Here is an 18,247-nt window from a genome sequence, read left to right on the forward strand (position 1 = left end):
GCACTAGCTGTATATGTTAAAATATTACATATATCTGTGGAATAACTACTCTAGTGATCCAGCCAAGAAAAACAGCAGAGCAAGTCAGATTGGTAAAGATGGGATAGATAGAGAAAGTGCCAAACTAAACAAGGTTTGATTATGGCTACACACTGTCCTCTGCCTCTAATTTTCTCTTGCAGGGAATTTCCTAGAAGAAGGCCAGCATAAATGGTCCTGCCTAGCTCCATAGTTCTCTAAAGTTAACCCTTTCCTGAATTGTGGGATTGTGTCCTCGGCTTTCAAACATACACGTATACCTGCCAGCTAAGTTCTGCAGATGTTTTTGAACAAAGACTGTAGTTTTATTTTTCCTTTGGAAAAAAATACAATTAACAGAAAGGCCCTTTTACCTGCCCTGTTGATGTTCTGCACTTGGGATGTTTAAAATCAGGATGAGTTAACCCTACAGAACACAAAATTTACTACAGTGACCACAGAGTTGTCTTCCTTCTCTGGATCCCCATCACAGTAACCCAAGATGGAGATAGCAGCACAGAAGGTCTCATGTGTAGCATGCTCCCAGAAGATCTAGGGAAAACCCAGGTACCTTGCCTCAACACCAAAGTGCCTAATTTATTTTTCAGCTGCCTTGGCTTGTCCTTTTTTTTTTTTTTTTTTTAAACTGACTAGTAGGAAGAAAGAAACCAGGTGGCTTTATTTGAACCAGTTTCATTGCATTTGTGGGCCAGAGCTGAAGCGAACAATTCCCAGGACAAGGTAAAGAGAAGGCTCTTGTGCACTGTATCCTGTTGGAATAGCCATACTTGCAACTCCTTGCAGGGTGCATTCAAAGGTGGCGTGCCTAGGTCACAGCAAAAGAACAGACCTTCTGGGACCCCTGCAGCATTATAGCTTCACAGTAGCCTATGAATTTGGAGATAAACAGTGGACTGCCTTGAAAGCAAGCTTAAACTTGCACTGGACAAGAAGGTAGTCAGTTAATAAATGACACACAGTCCATCTTCCCTCTGTCTCTGGCCAACCAAATTAAATACATAAAAACGTACTCAGCTCCATCTCCTAAAGAGCTCTTTTCCCAACAGTCTGAACTGGAATAATGAGAACAGTGGAAGGGCAGGCTCAGGAATGATTCATTAACTGCAAAACAGGGGAAAATTCATACCAAATGTTCCTTGTAACTGCCCTGCTGCTTCCAACAGCCTTTCTTGTGTCCTATAACTGAGGGGTCAAACCTGATGTTAAACTTTCACATGAGGTCTATACACATAAGCATGGAGACTGTGTGCCTGTAAGATGCTCCCTGCAAGCATATGAAGCCTGCTGTGAATTGCTTTAGTAGCCAGCTCCTGTATGTGCCAGGTCTTCTTGGGAACAAGAATAGCCATGCAGATTCAGGCAAGTATCCATGTAGACAGGTAACTAGAATGTGCTGAGGGAAGAGTACAAGACCATGGCAAACGCACAGTGACACATCCCAAAGGCACTCCGCAAGTTCCAGAAATCCCCAGCTTAGAGAAAGCACCACAGATTCACACCTGGGAATTTCCATGCTAAATGGTGGATTTAGCTCACAAAGTAAGCTGCCAAGCCATTGAAGACTTGGAGATGCTTAACTCTCAAGGCCTTTAAAACTGTGGCCAGAAGAACTATATCTCAACACCTAAGCTAGGCATTGTAGCAGCTGCAATGTCTGAGTTGAAGAGAACCATGAAAGAATCAGCATCCTTAACACCTATGCTTGATTTTTGATAAAGGTGACCCACATTAAAAGAAGAGCAAATTCATAAATCTAATTTTTCAGCCCATCCTCAAAAACAGGCGGTGATGGGGGATATCTCCATGGCGTATGCAATGCTTGCAGCCCCAACCCCTTTGAGTGCAGCAACACTAGAACTGCTGACACTTCTTCAGAGCTGGAGCTGCTAATAGAGAACTTATGCAACACTGTAGCTGTTTTATGCAAAAATCCATAAAATTATTAAAAGCTTCTGCAAAATCAAAGAAAAGTCAAGTTGAGAAGGGCCAACAGTTTCTTGGATCAAGCAGTATCATCAGCTCCAATCTTGTTGCCAGGCTTGCCTGCTTCTCTGCTCTCTCTATTAATTTGTTCGGGCTAGTTTGAAATGAGTCAGTGATGGTGCTTCCCTCAAGCTGGCTCTGTGTCTTCATAGCTCTTGCTGTGAGAAACGTCATCCTCATGTTTGGCCTGCCTTTTATTTTATGATTAACCCAAACCTGTGCCCTTCCGTTTTCCTGGCTCTCACTGAATACATCAAAAATCCCACCCTCTCTTTTCTAATGTCTCCAAGTAGCTTCTGGATTTTTATTAGCTTTTCCCATTACTTAGGGCATTTCTACACAGAGACATCTGAACAGCTTTACTCCTAGTCCAATCAGTTTGGGCACGTGGCAGTTCTATTCCAAAAACCATGTACCTGCATTGCTGAACCAGAGTTTGGGGTAAGAAGCCAAGCTAGGAGGCAGGGTATGTTTTAGTTTGAAAGCAATACTGTGTTAATGCATATATACAGCTTTAGAAAGGTAGCAGGGCTGTTACAGCGACATCTAAGGTTTCCCTAGACATTCCTGCTCTTTTTACCCTGTAATTTTATATAGTGAGCAAGTAAAATAAACAAACAGCAGACATAGCAGTCTCCCTGGAAGTACAGTGATCCCAGTACTGAGGATCTAGACCCAGCTATGGGTCTTGCTTAGAGACTGGTCTTCAACTTTTGCATACTCATTAGCCCTCCTGATTTCATAACTGCTGAAAATACTACTACTTTTTTTATATTATTATTTGTAGATGTCTTATAAGTAGTCCACCAGTTGGAAGTGTAGCCCACAGAGGTAGCTCATCATTTAGCCACTCAGTCTATTTACTTCTTATTCTCCTCCTTTTGTGCTAAAGACTTCACAGGGCTTTAAGCTGGCAATTAAAACCACTGCAGCAGTTTTATTAGCCCTGCATGCCATCTTGTTCTACCCATGTTATTTACTTATGCTAATTGGTCAGGCATTAAAGAACAAACATAGCAATTAATTAGTGGTCTGACAGGAATTATAAAGAAATAAAGGCCTTTCATGGGTGTCAGATTTGAGTCAGTCACAGAAGCTTACAGAGTGAAAAAATGAAGAGGGATGAATCATGGTCAAAAGAAACATTTTCAGCCATGCAGTATGGCATCCAGATGCGTGGGGATTGACTATGCTTTTACTTCAGGGCACAGTCTTCCTTTGCACAGGCATTTATGCTCTGTAAGGGCTAGGTTTGATAGGGAGCCACAAGCCACGGAAAGACTGTGCTGTTCATGGAAGCAGGCTTGGCGTGGTGAGCTCAGGTGTTCAGGCAGGTCATCTTGGGCAGAGGAAAAACATCTTGCCCCTGAGGCAGGACACACACCAAGGACAGCAAGAGTTGCAACATGGCTTCATGTCTCAGATGTCCCTGGATGAATTTGGATGTGTTCTCTTGGCACTGCTGCCTCTATTTCCCTCTTGTAAAACTGAGGGAGGTCTTCTATACTGTGCCCATTTTGTCCTGCTTGCCAATAAGCTCTTCAGAATAAGGCAATTTTATTTCCCTAGTGTGAAGAGTAGAAATTGCAATTGCTAAGGAAAAAAATTAGGTCTGTCCCACCTGGCAGCAGACCTACTCCAGAGCTGTTTCTCCTCTTTGTAACACAGACCATTTTATCTCTAAGGGCTAAGTCACCAATGGGACAAGATAATTGGACAGCGGGGGACATTATCCACAGGAAAAAATCTCACATTGGAAACATTGAAAAGACCTTGTCCCATGGATGGGGGAGGTGGCAGCATAGCTGGGAGAGTGGGTTGTGTCTTCTGTTCCTTCCAATGTCATATCATGCTTGACTTGATCTCTACTGAAATATTGGATGAAAAATTTCCCTGTCCTGCCACTGCATGCTACCACTTTCATTCACCTTTGGGTTAGGTCTACTGATTTTGCTGCTCTGTTTGCAGGTGAGTAAGGATCACTGGGTGACCTAAGACCAGTCAGGAGTCCTCTTTGAATTTGATTTACCCATACTGATCAGTGTTCAGTTCACTTTTGGGCCACGGCATCCTTAGCTCCCATGGGATCCCGTGTGATCTCCAGTGGCTGGAGGCTAGAAGGGTAGAAGGGAAAGGATGATGTTTCTCCTGTCCTAATATCCTTCCCTAGCCACCTGCTTTTGAATATTATCAGAGACAACATACCCAAACAGACCATTACTCTGACATAATATGTCCAATGTGATATTCTTACGCACAGATCTCCTCTCCTGTCCCACTACACAGTCCTCAGCCTAAGCGTTGAGTTGCCATCTGGAACTCTTATTATATGGTCTCATTCTCAAAGGCCTTCTACCTTAAATAGGAAGATTAATCACATGGGTATCAAGCTTTCACATAGTGTTAGGGAAGGAACTTCTTTATTGCAGAGAAGGCTGCAAGGACAAGCAAGGTTCTTTGGGGCATTTTTACACTGATCAATGGCACCTGGTGATAAATAACAAAAATAAAGGAACCTGGATTCAGAAATAGATGCAGAATCTTGGATGGACCTTTCCTGAAAAACTGGACTTACAACTCTGGGAGTGGCTCTGTGCTAATAAGGCAGTTTATGAAAAGGCAACATTTTTGTGGTGCCTTGTGCTGTGTGGATGTCACATTTGGGGGCCCTAGTCAAAGTATCCCTGTCCTTCACTTGTTTGTAAACATCATCTTAAGCTGTCCTTCTCGAGAACCAAAGCCATTCAAAGTCCATGACAGTTTTAATGTTTATTGTCCACTGTCTTTGATGACCATTTGGGAAAAGGACTTCCACTCCATAATTGTTGGGCCACAGAGGGACTGTTAGGATCCATCTTATTATGAAAACATGGAAGGTGTTACTGAGGGAAGGCAGATAAGTGCAAACTTGCACCGAAAATGCAAGCATCCATTTCTGTATGCAAAACCCTTACAGTCACCAGCCAACACTCGCAGCTCAATACATGAACTGCTCAGAGGTTATTTTAGGTGATCCAAAATGGTCCTTCTTGGCTTTGTAGTCCATGACTCCACTACAGAAAGACTGCACACCAAAAAAAGCCCTCTGGTAACCAATCCAGGCAGATAATGAGTCACCTCTGAGATAACAACCAACAATGCCCAGGAGAAAACAGTATTTCAAGTAGAGGCTTCTGATGGCTACAGACAGCAGAAGACAAAGCTGAATGATGAGAAATTATGCAGTATACATGCATACATGTCTGTGAGATGAACAAGTTGTTTCAAACTTTAGGACGTTAAATTTTTTGGCTGCTCCAGCTCAGAGTCTGTAAAATCTCTGCTGAGCATTTAGGCACACTGCTGTCGCTCTAAAGCAAAGCAATGAGGAGAACCAGAGGAATCTGGCATATACGTTGCTGGGCCAGAGCACAGTGCAAACATCACTGGATACCTAACACAGCAATGACCCGCCAAACAGCTGAGAAGAGTAACAGATCTGATACTCACCCAGGGAAAGGTTGCTAGCCCCATCTGTTGCTACTGTTGCTGCTACTGCTATTTTTCAACATCCCTTCTTGCCAGGGTGTTCTCCAGCCAAACACCATGTCCTAGAGAACAGCATGGCATCTGCAGAGCTGCCAAAGAGACAGCAGTGAGCACATCAAGGAAAAGTTCAAGGGGTCCCTTCCTCTTGCTTCTGTTGCACACGCTGTTTGGGGAGACAGATCAGTTGAGGAGCTGAAAAACATCCAAAAATTAGACTGACCTCAGAATTTAAACACTCTTTCACTCAGCAGAGAAGAAGCCAGAGAGAGGAGGTCTCAGAAGCTTGAGGCTATGCCTGAGGACAGCATGAGTCAAGCAAGGGTTGCAGTGTCAAGGGCAGAGGTGGAGCTGAAGCTGCCCATTTGTGGAGGAAACATCCCCCTTGTGTTCACAGCCATGGTTCCCTATGCTGACAGCTCCTATGGAGATCAACTCTAGAGTAGTGTGGAGTTCCCATTACTAACCTTAGGAGCTGAGGGCACTCAGTGGGATGCAGTAAAGAAGCCGAATAAAAGGTCTGAGCTCTGTGAGTGACGTCAGATGATGTGGGCCAAAAAGTATTCAGAGAAATTGCACTTCTCAGAGTGGTGCAGCTGTTTTGAACAAGAGATGAAATCCATGCTCACATGGATGAGAGCATTGCTATGACTTCAACACTAAGAAAGTTTGCAAACTTTCTAATTCCTGTTTTAACATGAACATGGTTATCAACAGCAAAATTGACATGAATTTAGGTCAGACATGAAACAAGGCTGGAACAGAATGTGTAACATTTTATTTTTTCATTTTACTGAGACAGGACTCCAAAGACTCTCTTCTCTTGGCCAGCTCCTGAGGGATATTTTTTCCTTTTTATTTCCATTTAGCTTGTTAGCAGAAGAACAAGACTGAATTAGGTCCTTCAGTTCAGGCATACCCAGTTCAACCCAAAAGAAGCATGTAGCTTGCATTGTGGGACAGGGACCCAGGCATTCTGCATGACCTGTTTGAGATGGATGTAAGAAACTCTTTAGAGCAGGGAGAACTGCAAGAATTACTAATACTGGACTTTAGCTGGCACACCAAAATTAATTTTTTTACCATTGTGAAAAGCAGCCAAGGAGATATGCACTGAGCATGGAAGAACTGAGGATTTTGAGGGTCTACTTCAAAAAGGCAAAATAGCTTCCTTCTCTATGCTGGGCCCAAACCCCTCAAATCTGCCTCAGGAAGACCATCTACAGAATCATAGGTAATTTCTTGATGGCCCTGGATCCAGTCATTAAATAGGTCTGACATTGTTAGTATATAAGAGCTGGTGTTTTTGCAGCTTGTAGTGGCATGGCTGGGAGCCATATATAGAATTATATAGACAGGATGAAATGTTTCCAAGGGAAAACATGCACAATAAGAATATGGTCTGTTCTACCCTAAAGCAACAGGCACTGTTGCCAAGCTATGCTCAGTCAAGCTGCTGTACGTACCAGGAAACAGGCTTCCTTCCAATGTAAACCTATAAAACAAGACAGATAAAAGGGGTTGAAATAAAAATAAAGGGAAAGTGGAAACCTTTTCCTCGCTCATATTCCTCTCTAGACATGGCTAGCATTTGGAAGATGCTTCCATTACTATCTGCACCACGGGATCCATGAGCTTCTACCATGTCAAGTAGAAGTAGACATAAAACCATGTCTGGCTTTATGGCTTCAGTGACTTTGCCTGTCTCCTACAGCTCAGCAGGTGACCACCCATTCCACATGCCTGTGTAGCACTTTGCAGGTGGTTCAGAGCAGCACCCCTGAGCTGATACCCAGTGCCTACCTAAATGGGAATGAGAAACGACTCCCCTGAAACAGGTCTCTCTTATTCCATGGACTTTCATGAAGTTTCGAAAGGAAAAAGTGAAGATATTGGAGAGTAACTATAGAAGAATCACCTCTCTTCCCATGCTTGTTTCCCCATTATCTGTTGGGTGTGAATATTTCACCCCAGAGCACTGTATGGGTAGAAGAGTCACTAAGTGCACAGCACTCTCGTCATTGCAGGTTACTAACACATCATCGTAAATATTGCTGTGTCTTTCCCCCAGCCTTGGTTGAAATCCAGGATGAAGTGAAGGGAGGCACACGCTGCACACAGACATTCACTCACTTCCCTGTAAAGTCCTTCAGAGCTTAAGCGTGAAGTAAAGCAATTATTTGCTATTAACCGAAACAGGTTTGGGACAGTGAAGCTGTCTTTGTATGGATGGTGATGCCATTAACAGCGTGGAGGGAGAATGGATGAGGAAGGTCAACATTTCTCTATTCCCCCCCCGAATAAAAAAATCCATTTGAAAACACCAAAATGATACAGTTTAGCAATGCCAAAATATTATACTAAAACATTGAATATAGCAATGTAAATATTGCATAGAAAGTATCAATAAGCACGGCACCCTCTGCCCAAATATAAATGTAAGCTTGACAAAAACAAGTTGGGACTGAATGACTTGAGAAACTTGGAACAAAGTGAGACTTTCTTGCTGTTGTAGCAGCCTGACATTTTTCAGTCACAAATTTACTCAGCGTCACACATTCCCAAGAAGCATTTTGCCTTGAAACATCCCTTTCCAATGGAAAAGAGCTTCTGTCACAATTTTTTTCAGCCAGCTTTGACTGTGGCCAGCAAGGCCCCATGGGGATCCTCTGGGGAGAGCTCAGTGTATTTACTTGGGAGTACAGCATCCCCTCAAAAGATGGTGCTGCAGATTAAGAATAGACAGCATGGGACCCAGCATCTCTGCTGCAAAAATGAGAGGAAGAGGATTTTTTTTTTTTTTTTTGGCATTGTTTCAGTACAATGCCAGGGTATTCTGAGAACATTTGTCAGCACTGCTTTCCAAAACCTGAAGGCACATGCACACAAGATGATACTGAGGTCTGACATCTCAAGAACCAGCACAATCCCAGGGGAACCGAACCATGAAACAAAGCTTTGGAGGAAACCAAATAAATGAGGTTCTGAGCAGTGGAATTAGCAAACTCAAGGACATGAAGCCTTGGTAAGGGAGACTACTTGAATTCTGTTTTGTTTAAGGAAATGCACCTGTGTTGGTCTGATCTGTGCTTGGGACTTCCCTGCAGTTCTGTCTCATGTAGATTTTCTGACGTCTAATAAGGGTTGTGCTCCTTTACAGGCTGTCTTGGGTGTGACTAAGAACATATTCTTGATGTTGTTCTGTAAAAAGTCGTAAAGATTTGGACACTTCCACTCCTTGTTCCTCTCCACCATGGCACTAAGAAGTTCTCTGGAGATGGAGAATAAACAGACTCATGTTACACATCTCCTTTGCCTTATGTAATACATCTCCTTTGCCTCATGTAAGATATGCCTGCAGATACGTAAGGGGCCGGGATGTACACAGCCATGATTCAGCATGAGGGTGGCCAGTGGAGGGAGGTGAAGTTGAAGCTGTTTCAACAGTAGAAGCAGCAGATAGGCCAAACCCAGTGAGTCTCTTTGCAGGGGTAAATGATGGGAGGAAATCAGACCTGCCATCTGGAAGCACTTCCTCTGCTCTGGTCCGTGTCAGGCACAGGGGAGGTGAGGAGAAGTGGGGTTGCTTCTCCAGAAGTTGAGGGCATGAAAATGAGCCTCAAATTTTTCCAACTTCTTCACCTTGGAAGCAGAGGAAAGGGGGGTGACCCAGGTGCTTTGATCAAAGTCTTCATGTGAAGGTTACCCTTGGAAATCCAGCTCCAGCTGGGAACAGCCAAGGTGGCCCCGGGTGCCTGCTCTGCAGGTGGGGGGAATTGGGCAAGAATCCATCCCAAGTCTGGAACAAATGGCCCTACTGTAGTGAGCACTGTGATGTGACCTCTCTGAGGTTACGCCAAGGGTGGTTGGAAAGTGATAGAAAGCATGCAGGAGGAGGTGTAAAGCTGAGGGATCCTGTATGCTGACGGTGCAGACGGAGAGGCAAGCACAGCAAAAGACATTTATTCTCGGGAGCTGCTATAGGCTTGGGCCTGGGGTTATTACAAAGATATGATTTACATTTGGAAAATAAGAAATGCACATGCCTGAGGTTTTCTTACTTGCACCTGTGCTATGCTACATAGAAAGTAGTGTAGTACTCCTTTAACAGGCTTGTGAACCCTGACCATCTCTCATTTTTGAAGCTGCTGGGAGTAGAACAGCAAAGGGGAGTTGGGGAGGTGTTTTCTGGGCCAGATACATACCTGGTTTTTCCTTCTTGTTTGTTTTGCTGTGTAAAGCCCCAGGACTCACCTGTAAATACAGTAGCACTGTGGAGTGGAACCAGTATAAGCAGGTAAGAAGCAAGATTGGAGGTGTGGAACTGCAGTTTGCTCCCTGAGAGTTTGGCTTGTAGTCTGACGCCATCATGAAGGTTTGTTCAGTTTGTTAATCACAAATCCTGCACCTTTAGTCTGCCACACCCCCCCTCCCAAAAATGCCCTCAGACCCCCAAATCTGCCTACTGTTGCAAAATCAGAGCTTGCTGTGACTACAGAACAGATGTGAGCCCGTTATGAGGGAAGGGTGTGTGACAGAATTTCACTTAGGAGTGACTGAATCTGAAAAAAGAGAAGAAAAGAAGAAGAGGAGCTTTAAGAAAATGCAACCAATAATTAATGCAGGGATTGGGCTTGCCTGAGGCTAACATGGAGGCCCAGTGCTTAGGAGAGATAAAAGAGGATTAGGTATTTCACTCGTAAGAACAGCATCCATCAGCTCCAGCAGATAAGGTAATAGTTACAAGGGCCGTCAAGCCTTGTGCCTCCTGTGCTAGTGGTGTTGACTGGCAGCATGAGTCAAGTCACTTCCATACACCCACACTGGTGCACAGTTAGCTAGGTGCTGCAGGCAGGGCTGCTTTTTTTGGAAAACAGAGCTGATCACTGCAGCTGGAGGCCAGAATCTGGGAGGTGAGTCTATTCCAGCAGGGTAATTGCTGTCATTGAGGGGTAAGGCACTGATTCTGCCTCCATGCCTGCACAGATCAAAGGAGCTAAAAGTCTGGGAACAGCAGTGGATTCCTTCTTTCAGTGACATTAAGTAGCAACACAAACTCAGAACTCGGACAGAGTAAATATGTGTGAGTGTTTATTTTTTAATACAGCATATAGGCAAATTGCAGAACTCTCTGCCATGGGATGTATCTACAAAAAAATTTAGCAAGGTTAAAGGGAAAACAAAAAGTTTCTGCTTTTTCTGTTGAATACAAACTTTTTCACAGTGACTGGAATGGATCATTGTGATTTTGAAAGGGGTGTTAGACCCATTGTTACCTAGTGCAGGCCAATTTTTATTATTAAAGATCAGACAAAGACCTAACTTAGGATCTGGGATTGTTTCGTCCCATGAGGGCGCTTCTAACATTTTACTCCTGGGGCTCTGCTGGTGCTGCTGTTTGAATGAGGACATGGCATTAGATAGACCTTGTTTCTGCCCTTATCTGTGATCCTGTGAAATAATATCTGCCCTATCTCTCTAGAGAAGTCTGAACTGCATCTTCTAGGGTTATGTGATATCATGTTTCAAGAGTCCCTCCCCAGGGAGCTTCTTTTTTACCTGGCTCTGCATCCCCAAGACACATCACCGGTGGGAATTCTTCATCCTACTGACAAAACCTTTCCTTGATGTCATGGTGCTTACTCATTTCTTGGAAACCTGCACATGCTTTGCCCTCCGAATCAATTTTTAGAAGTGGCTTGGTGCCATTTGCCCTCCCTTGAGCCTTCCAAAAAAAGAGTTTCCTTCCAGGCTGAGCAACACTGTCCCCCTTTGTCCAGCAAATTTTTTTTTTTTAACTTTTTTTTTGAGGACACAAAAGCTCTCCATCCAGATCCCCAGAGCTATATATACTCGGTGTGCCTTGTTCTCATATTAGGGCTTGCAAAGAAGGAAAACATCTTGCTGTGCTGAATCAAGCATTTCACAGCATTGTGCGCTGGCTCCCAAGACAGTTTGTCTTACTGGCCAGCTGCCTCTGCATATGAGTTCAATTGCATCAGCCCCTACTTCTGCTCAGTAATCAGTGGGCCAAACTCTGTCCTTACTTGGACCCAGGGACAATCTTAGCAGAGTTACAAAGGTAAAAGCAAAGTTAGAATTGGGCATCCTCTTCCACCCTCCTTTCCTTCTGGGAGAGGCAGATTAATGGGAGCTTGCTTTGCCCAGTGTTTTCTGTCTGTGAAAAGCTATTCTCTTTCTGGGACTGTCCACCCAGGATTGTTCGTATCAGTGTGGCCATACCAATGCTTCCCTGCTGCCCAGAAAAGTTTATTTTGCGTGTGTATGCTAAAACACTGGTCTTTTAAAAATGCACTCCCCAAAATGCTGGTATTACTAGGTCACATAAAACACTGGTGAGGACTGTGAGATTTGGAAGTTTATTTCAATAAATTGCTCCTGGAGGCAGGTGTTTCATCACAAATTTCCATTTTTTTATTGGTAGCCTGCATAGCTTCAGAGGAAACTTTGAAGGAAAAAATAAACCCCTTGCAACTCCAGCACCAGGAGGAAAATAAATCTCTCTCTGTCAAATGTATTACTTTTTGAAGTCCTATAGTTATTCTGAGGAGAGACTCAAAGAGTTAACAGTGAAATAATTTTCGTGTCCACTCTATCTCCTTAGTTAAGAATTTACTAGCATTGCATAAGCTTCCCGTAACAAGGTAACCAGATATAAATTGACTGCTAAAAATAGCTTTACTGTGTTAGTCAATCCCTAATTAACTTGCTTCAGCTGTCTTCAAAGATGCTATTTAAATCCATCCATCTTCTGGAGGTGTGGAGGATACTGATACACAGACAGAGGTGCATGTCAGCTCATGATAGTTCGTGTTAATTACTGGGCTATATGTGTGTTTGAACGTAATTCTGGGAGTGATGGAAATCAGCCTGAAGGGAAGAGTTTGACATCAGGCTTGTCCTGTGATTTTTAAGAAGAAAAGGAAGATTAGATACTGAAGGGAAATTGTTGGAGGGGCCTCCAAGTTCTGGTCTTTGCAATGGCAGTAAATAGGCAGAAAAAAGAATGCTGTACATCTCACTGGAACTAGATTGATTTGCAAGGAAAAGTTTGTCCAAGTAAACTGTGTTCTAATCCAGGCAAGTGAAATGTCCCCTGGACACAGAAAGTCATGAAAACTGTTTCTCTATGGATTTGCACCCAGTACCTCCCCTGTCATTTCCTACCATGCAACAACCTTCTCTCTCCTGTATGACCACTTGCCATGTTCCTACATCCCATAGCCCCTTCATCATCTCCTCTCCTGTTCCTAGATCTTGGTAAGTGGTCACATACCCATAGCTCGTTCCAAACTCTGGACCTTCTGGCCAAGCACAATAGATAATCACTGGGATCACACTGTAGCTTTTCGCTTGGCAAGAAAGCATTAGTTAGCCTCTAGCTCCTCTAATCTGCCATTGTTTATTGGGGAACATAATGTCTTTGACATTATACTCCACTGGCTGAAGTTTCTTGATGGAGTCAGATGGCCCACATGGAAACATAGGCTGGAAGACAGTAATTTTGAGATCATTAATATTATTTCTGTTTAGAAAGCAAGGATACAAGTATATGGCAAACTTGAGAGCTGGAAGATCAAAGCAAGGAAAGCAATGACTCTGGAAAGTGATTTGGAACAGTCATTTGAATGAAAGTACCATTATTTTTTTTAATGCTCAGGGCACTAAACCCAGGGGACGTTAGCAAAAAATATCATCAAGGCAGCCTTGGGGAAGGATATGACCTGCTTGCAAATCACTCTCATCTACCACTGCTACAAGGACAGCTTTTGCTTCAGTTGTCCAGACTTCGAAAAGGGCCTTGAAGAACAGAAAGGAGAATTCAGAAAACAGCCACTGTTTGACTAAAAACCTGAGAAGCCTGCTCTAAGTGAGAGACCAGATGGATGCTGTCTGATTAGGTGAACCATAAAAGAGCAAACATGACTTTCAAATACCTGTATGAGGACTATATTCCAGAGAGCAAATAGTTCTCTGATACAGTAGAACCAGCATACAGGGGAAAGAGTTGCCTGTCCTTCAGCCCAGCTGAATTTGCTTCTGATAGGACAGACTTTGCCATATCCTACATGTGTGACCTAGAGGCAGAGTTGCCAACAACCCCTCAAAAGGAGAATATTTATTGGTCCACGCACTGCATATTACCTCCTCAGAGGTCCTATCATGTCAATAATTCTACATAGTCTGATCTCTCATACAAGTGAGCGGATTGGATGGGCAAAGCAAAATGCCAAGACTTTTTGAAAAAACTCCACTGTGACACAAAACCAGTCTTTTTATCCCAGCATTTCAGGGGTATTCAACTGTTGACTCAGAGGGCCTTGCTGTGGGCTCAGCACTAAACCCTTTACATGGTCACCTCTGGCATATTCAGCCAGCACCTTGTTTTCACAGCACGGTTCCCAGCTGTCCTGACCCCTGTTTCAAGACGGGTTTGATTGTGGCAGCAGGAGGTGGACAAAGTGGCTTTTGGAAGGCTCTGCAGAGTGACTCAGCAGCTCGGCTCCGGTTACGTGACCCAGAATCCACTTGGCACAAAACCTGCCCCTTCTCACTGCTAGGCCACTGCTCTGCTTGCTGCAGCACAGCTCGTCCTTGCTCTCACTCACCCCAACCCTTACACCAGGACCCTGTTTCACCTTCGTTTCTGTAGGCACCAAAGAAATTCTTAGCTTGGTCAGGGCTTTTCCCTTCCAGCTCCTCCGGGTAGGACAGATCCAGATGAGTGTTGGTCCTGTCTGAAGACAATAGGTGGAAGGTACTTCTCCCCACCCCCCCCCCCCCACCCCCCCCCCACCCCCCCCCGCCCTTCCCACCCCCATGCTCCTGTTCTGCATCAGCCCTTTGGAATTCTTTTCATCTCCAACCCTTGCAACTCAACTGCTTCTTCCTGTCTGGATCGCAGTTGAAAGCTCCATTTGTTTAATTTGGCTTTTAATTGACCTCATCCAATGCTTGTTGATGTCTCAGCTAATCTGTGTTTCTCCTCTGCTTATCTGGTGCAGTCCTTTGAAGTCCCCAACAGGATAAAGTGTCCTGTAAGAAGAGAGAACAAAAGATGACTGGGACAAAATTTCCCATCCAGCTCTCACCGTCCAGTCAACATTTTAGTTGCCCCTCAACTCTGAGGCAAGAATGAGAAGGAGGCTTCCAAGGAAATATAATACAATTTATATCAGTCCCCACTTAGCTGGAGATTTTTGTGACAACCTCTGCTAAATAATCGCATCATTCAGCTCTCCATCTGTCAATAAGAGCAGGTAATACAAGCCTGCTCTCCACAGAGGTATTGCAAAGCCCAGATCCCTCAGCATTTATGAAGTGTTCAGATGCCATTGGCTAGGATGGGAGCAAATACTTTGCTGCCAGTGCTGTTTGCAGCTACCAGGTTTGCCTAGGGCAGCTGGGGAAGTTAGATGTGCAAATGGCACTGAAATGGGAGCTGGGGAGAAAAGATGGATGAACATAATGGAAAGCACCTAATGCTACCTTTTACCCGACATGTTAGCTAAGCCATTCCCCTTTACCATGCCTACATCTGAAGAGGCGAAAATGGGGTTTGTCAGCCTCCCTTCCCTTGCCAGAAGTTCGAGCTAAAAGCTAGGCCAGGTCTGGCTTCTGAGCTGAATTCAGAATTTTCAGTAAGGTAAATGCATTTCAGAGGTGGTGAAACCTGGCTGGGACTTGGGGTCCCACCTTAAGTGCAGGTGCCACCATCTCAAGGCATTTGGCTTGCTCTGAACTCACATACTTCTACTGGAGGCAGCACAAACATAGCTGGAGAACTTGGATTTAAAAAGGAGGCTTAAGCACCTTAGGCTGCTGCTAGATATCCAAAAAACATTTTTTAAGAATCTGCCATTTAGTACCTGATCTCCACTGAAAGCTAATGGGATTTGGGCTCCTAAGTGATAGTGTGTGTTCTTGTCTTCAATGATGAATGCTTTAAAGCTTCTAATTTTCAAAGTCCAAAACAGCAAGACAAATGCATCCCTAGTGTAATGGATACAGCTCCCATTGATTTCAGCTTTTGGGAGATTATAGTTATGAAAGTGTTCTGTGCAAACTTTGCAAAGAAATAAAAGACTTTGCAGAGGCACAGCAGGGAGCATTACAAATCAAAGGATATGTTCTGCAAAGCTGTTTGCTCATGAGTCATTGCATGAACAGAGTCCAGGACTCTGAGGAAATAAAAGGGTCTTACTAAAAGCAATATACCATTGAGTGTGTTTGCATATATGTGCAAAGCCCAATCTTAGCTCCAGAAGCATCACAAAGACTGAAAAAGTCCACAGCAGGAATTTAACTTGGTTCTGTCAGATACAAGCCCATTATTTTCATCCTGAGACAATGAACTCTACTGTTCACTGTGCAACCCAATTCTGAGTTCAGGAGGTTGACAATCTGAGCTATTCATCGTTGATGTTATTTACTCATAAAAATCACTGTCTGAGAATGCAGAGAAATGCATTAGAATGTGTAATGCAATGGAAGCATAGGATCAAACTCAGATCTGTGCCAGGAAAGGGAAAGATCCCATCCCCAGGTACTCTCCAGATGTGCAGAGAGGCAGTTATAGATGGAGACATAAGCTTTCTTTTTTTCTTTAATCTTGCAGTTCCTCATGCAAACTTTTTGACAAAATTGCAGCATAAAAATCCATTGCCAAAGAGTACAGTGAGAAATGTTTCAGCCGAAATAAAATGTTCTAAAAGCGATGAGTCACTTAATGTCCAGTTGAGGACTTAGAAAAATTAAAAGACCTGTATGGAAAAAGAGCTGTGCTAGTCACCTTTGCAGAATTAAAACTGGGATCTTCTGAAACAGGTCTTCTCTAAATGGCCCCCTTTTCAAATTTATTTGCAATGTGGTTCCTGGAAGAAAAAGAGAGAAAAACAAATGGTGCCTGTCTTCATCCTCCCTCATAGATACCATCTGGATTGCAGACAACTCACCCAAATGAAAATTAAGCTTGGCAGGAAAAAAAAAAAAAAAGCCCCTTGTGTGTCTTTCTAAATTGATATTTCAGTATCTCTGTTTTGCACCAACTGAAACAGGCCCAAATTTTCTGGTAGCGAGTATGTGTTAACATGGCTTCTATTTTATTAAGAAGAAGAAGAAGAAAAAAAAAAATCATGGCAGTCATTTAGCTGTGATGGCCAAGATATAAAATGTCAGTTTTATTTATGGCAAGTAGCTGGGTAGAAAATATGTCCTGGCATCACTTGAGATTTCAAGAACTTTGTTTTTCTTTTTCTCTTACTGCATGAAATAATGCTGTATTCTTAACAAACAAACAAAGAAAACAAAGACAGAGACAGCCCTCCCCAGCAAGAGGGATCATGTTCTTCTCCCCAGATAACCACCTCCAGAGTGAGGGGACCTGCTGGAGATGCAGGAACATGAAAGTCAAATCAGATGCAACAGGGATGTAAACCCATGCTTTCCATCTCCGAGTTCACACGCTAATCACTGGAGAAATGAGCACTCTGGAGCTGCTGTTTTCTGCTCTGTTTTTGAATAAAAATTCCATGCTGGACCTGAAAACTGTTCTTGTCAAAAAAAAAAAAAAAGAAAAAAGTGTCACTGAAGTCAGTCCACCCTTGCCACGCGTGCAGCTGTCGATGAGCCCACATTTTCCGACAACAAACACTTTCATCGGAAAATTCCTCCCCAGTTCTGAATGATGAGCACTAATTTATTCCTTCTCCAAGTCCCCAGAGCTGCTCACAGAGTCAGCAATACCCAGAACGTGGCTGGTAAGATGACAGCCACACTGAGACTCATGAATGGCAGCAATCAGCTTTGTGCTACCAGTATGTGAGTGTGACTCTGCTGTTACTCCTGACTTGCACCTTTGATGAGCTTACCCAGAGGTCATTAAACCATTAAAACACCACCTGAACCAGCTTCATAAAGAGGTCTGACTAAACTCAAGCAGTTAGCATTTCTGGGTTTTTTTTAGCATATAGCTTCATTCTCCCTCCATTATAACTGATTATCCTGTGGTTTACCTTTATATATTATGTATCTCTTTCTCCAAGGAAACCTCCTTATGAGACCACCATGCCACTGACCACAGACAGCTAGAAAGCTGCCCTGGTATGCTCTTATCTGGATGTGAAAAGTGACATCAGGCAGAGCCCTACCTCTTCTTACAGTGGTAAATTAGACAAGCCAGGTTCTGTAAACACTTTTTTTCTGCTTCAGAGAGACTTTATCTGTCCAAAAAGAGCCAAATATGGATTTCTAAAAGCAGACTTAGATCTCTCAGCCAAGCACGTGCTGAAGCCTTGGTTATTCTATCCCATGACAGCAGAATTATAAAAAGCAGGGCAGTCCTTGCTACTTTTTAGCTTCTGCTTCCACTGGCATCCCAGGGTTTCCTTTTCCGTGCCAGCAGAATTTTGGGTCAGGGTGCCAGAAAATGGATTCTCAAAATCTAGATCTGCACAGTGCGTAGCCCCAGTTTAAACCATCTTTCCCCATCTCTGGACTGGTTAGTCTGGGAGGCTAATGTGACTTGGTTAGCAGAAGGGTACAGTGGGTCTCCTGGATGCTTCTGAGTGAGCAGGCGCCTACTTCCAAAAATAACTTGCTTTTTCTTCTGTTAATTAATGTAGTGTTAATTGCAGTGTTTTCCTTAGAGTGAGAAACCTCATAATCTGCGGCATTTGCC

The sequence above is a fragment of the Aquila chrysaetos genome, chromosome 6 (assembly GCF_900496995.4).
Source record: "Aquila chrysaetos chrysaetos chromosome 6, bAquChr1.4, whole genome shotgun sequence".
NCBI classification, from domain to species: domain Eukaryota; kingdom Metazoa; phylum Chordata; class Aves; order Accipitriformes; family Accipitridae; genus Aquila; species Aquila chrysaetos.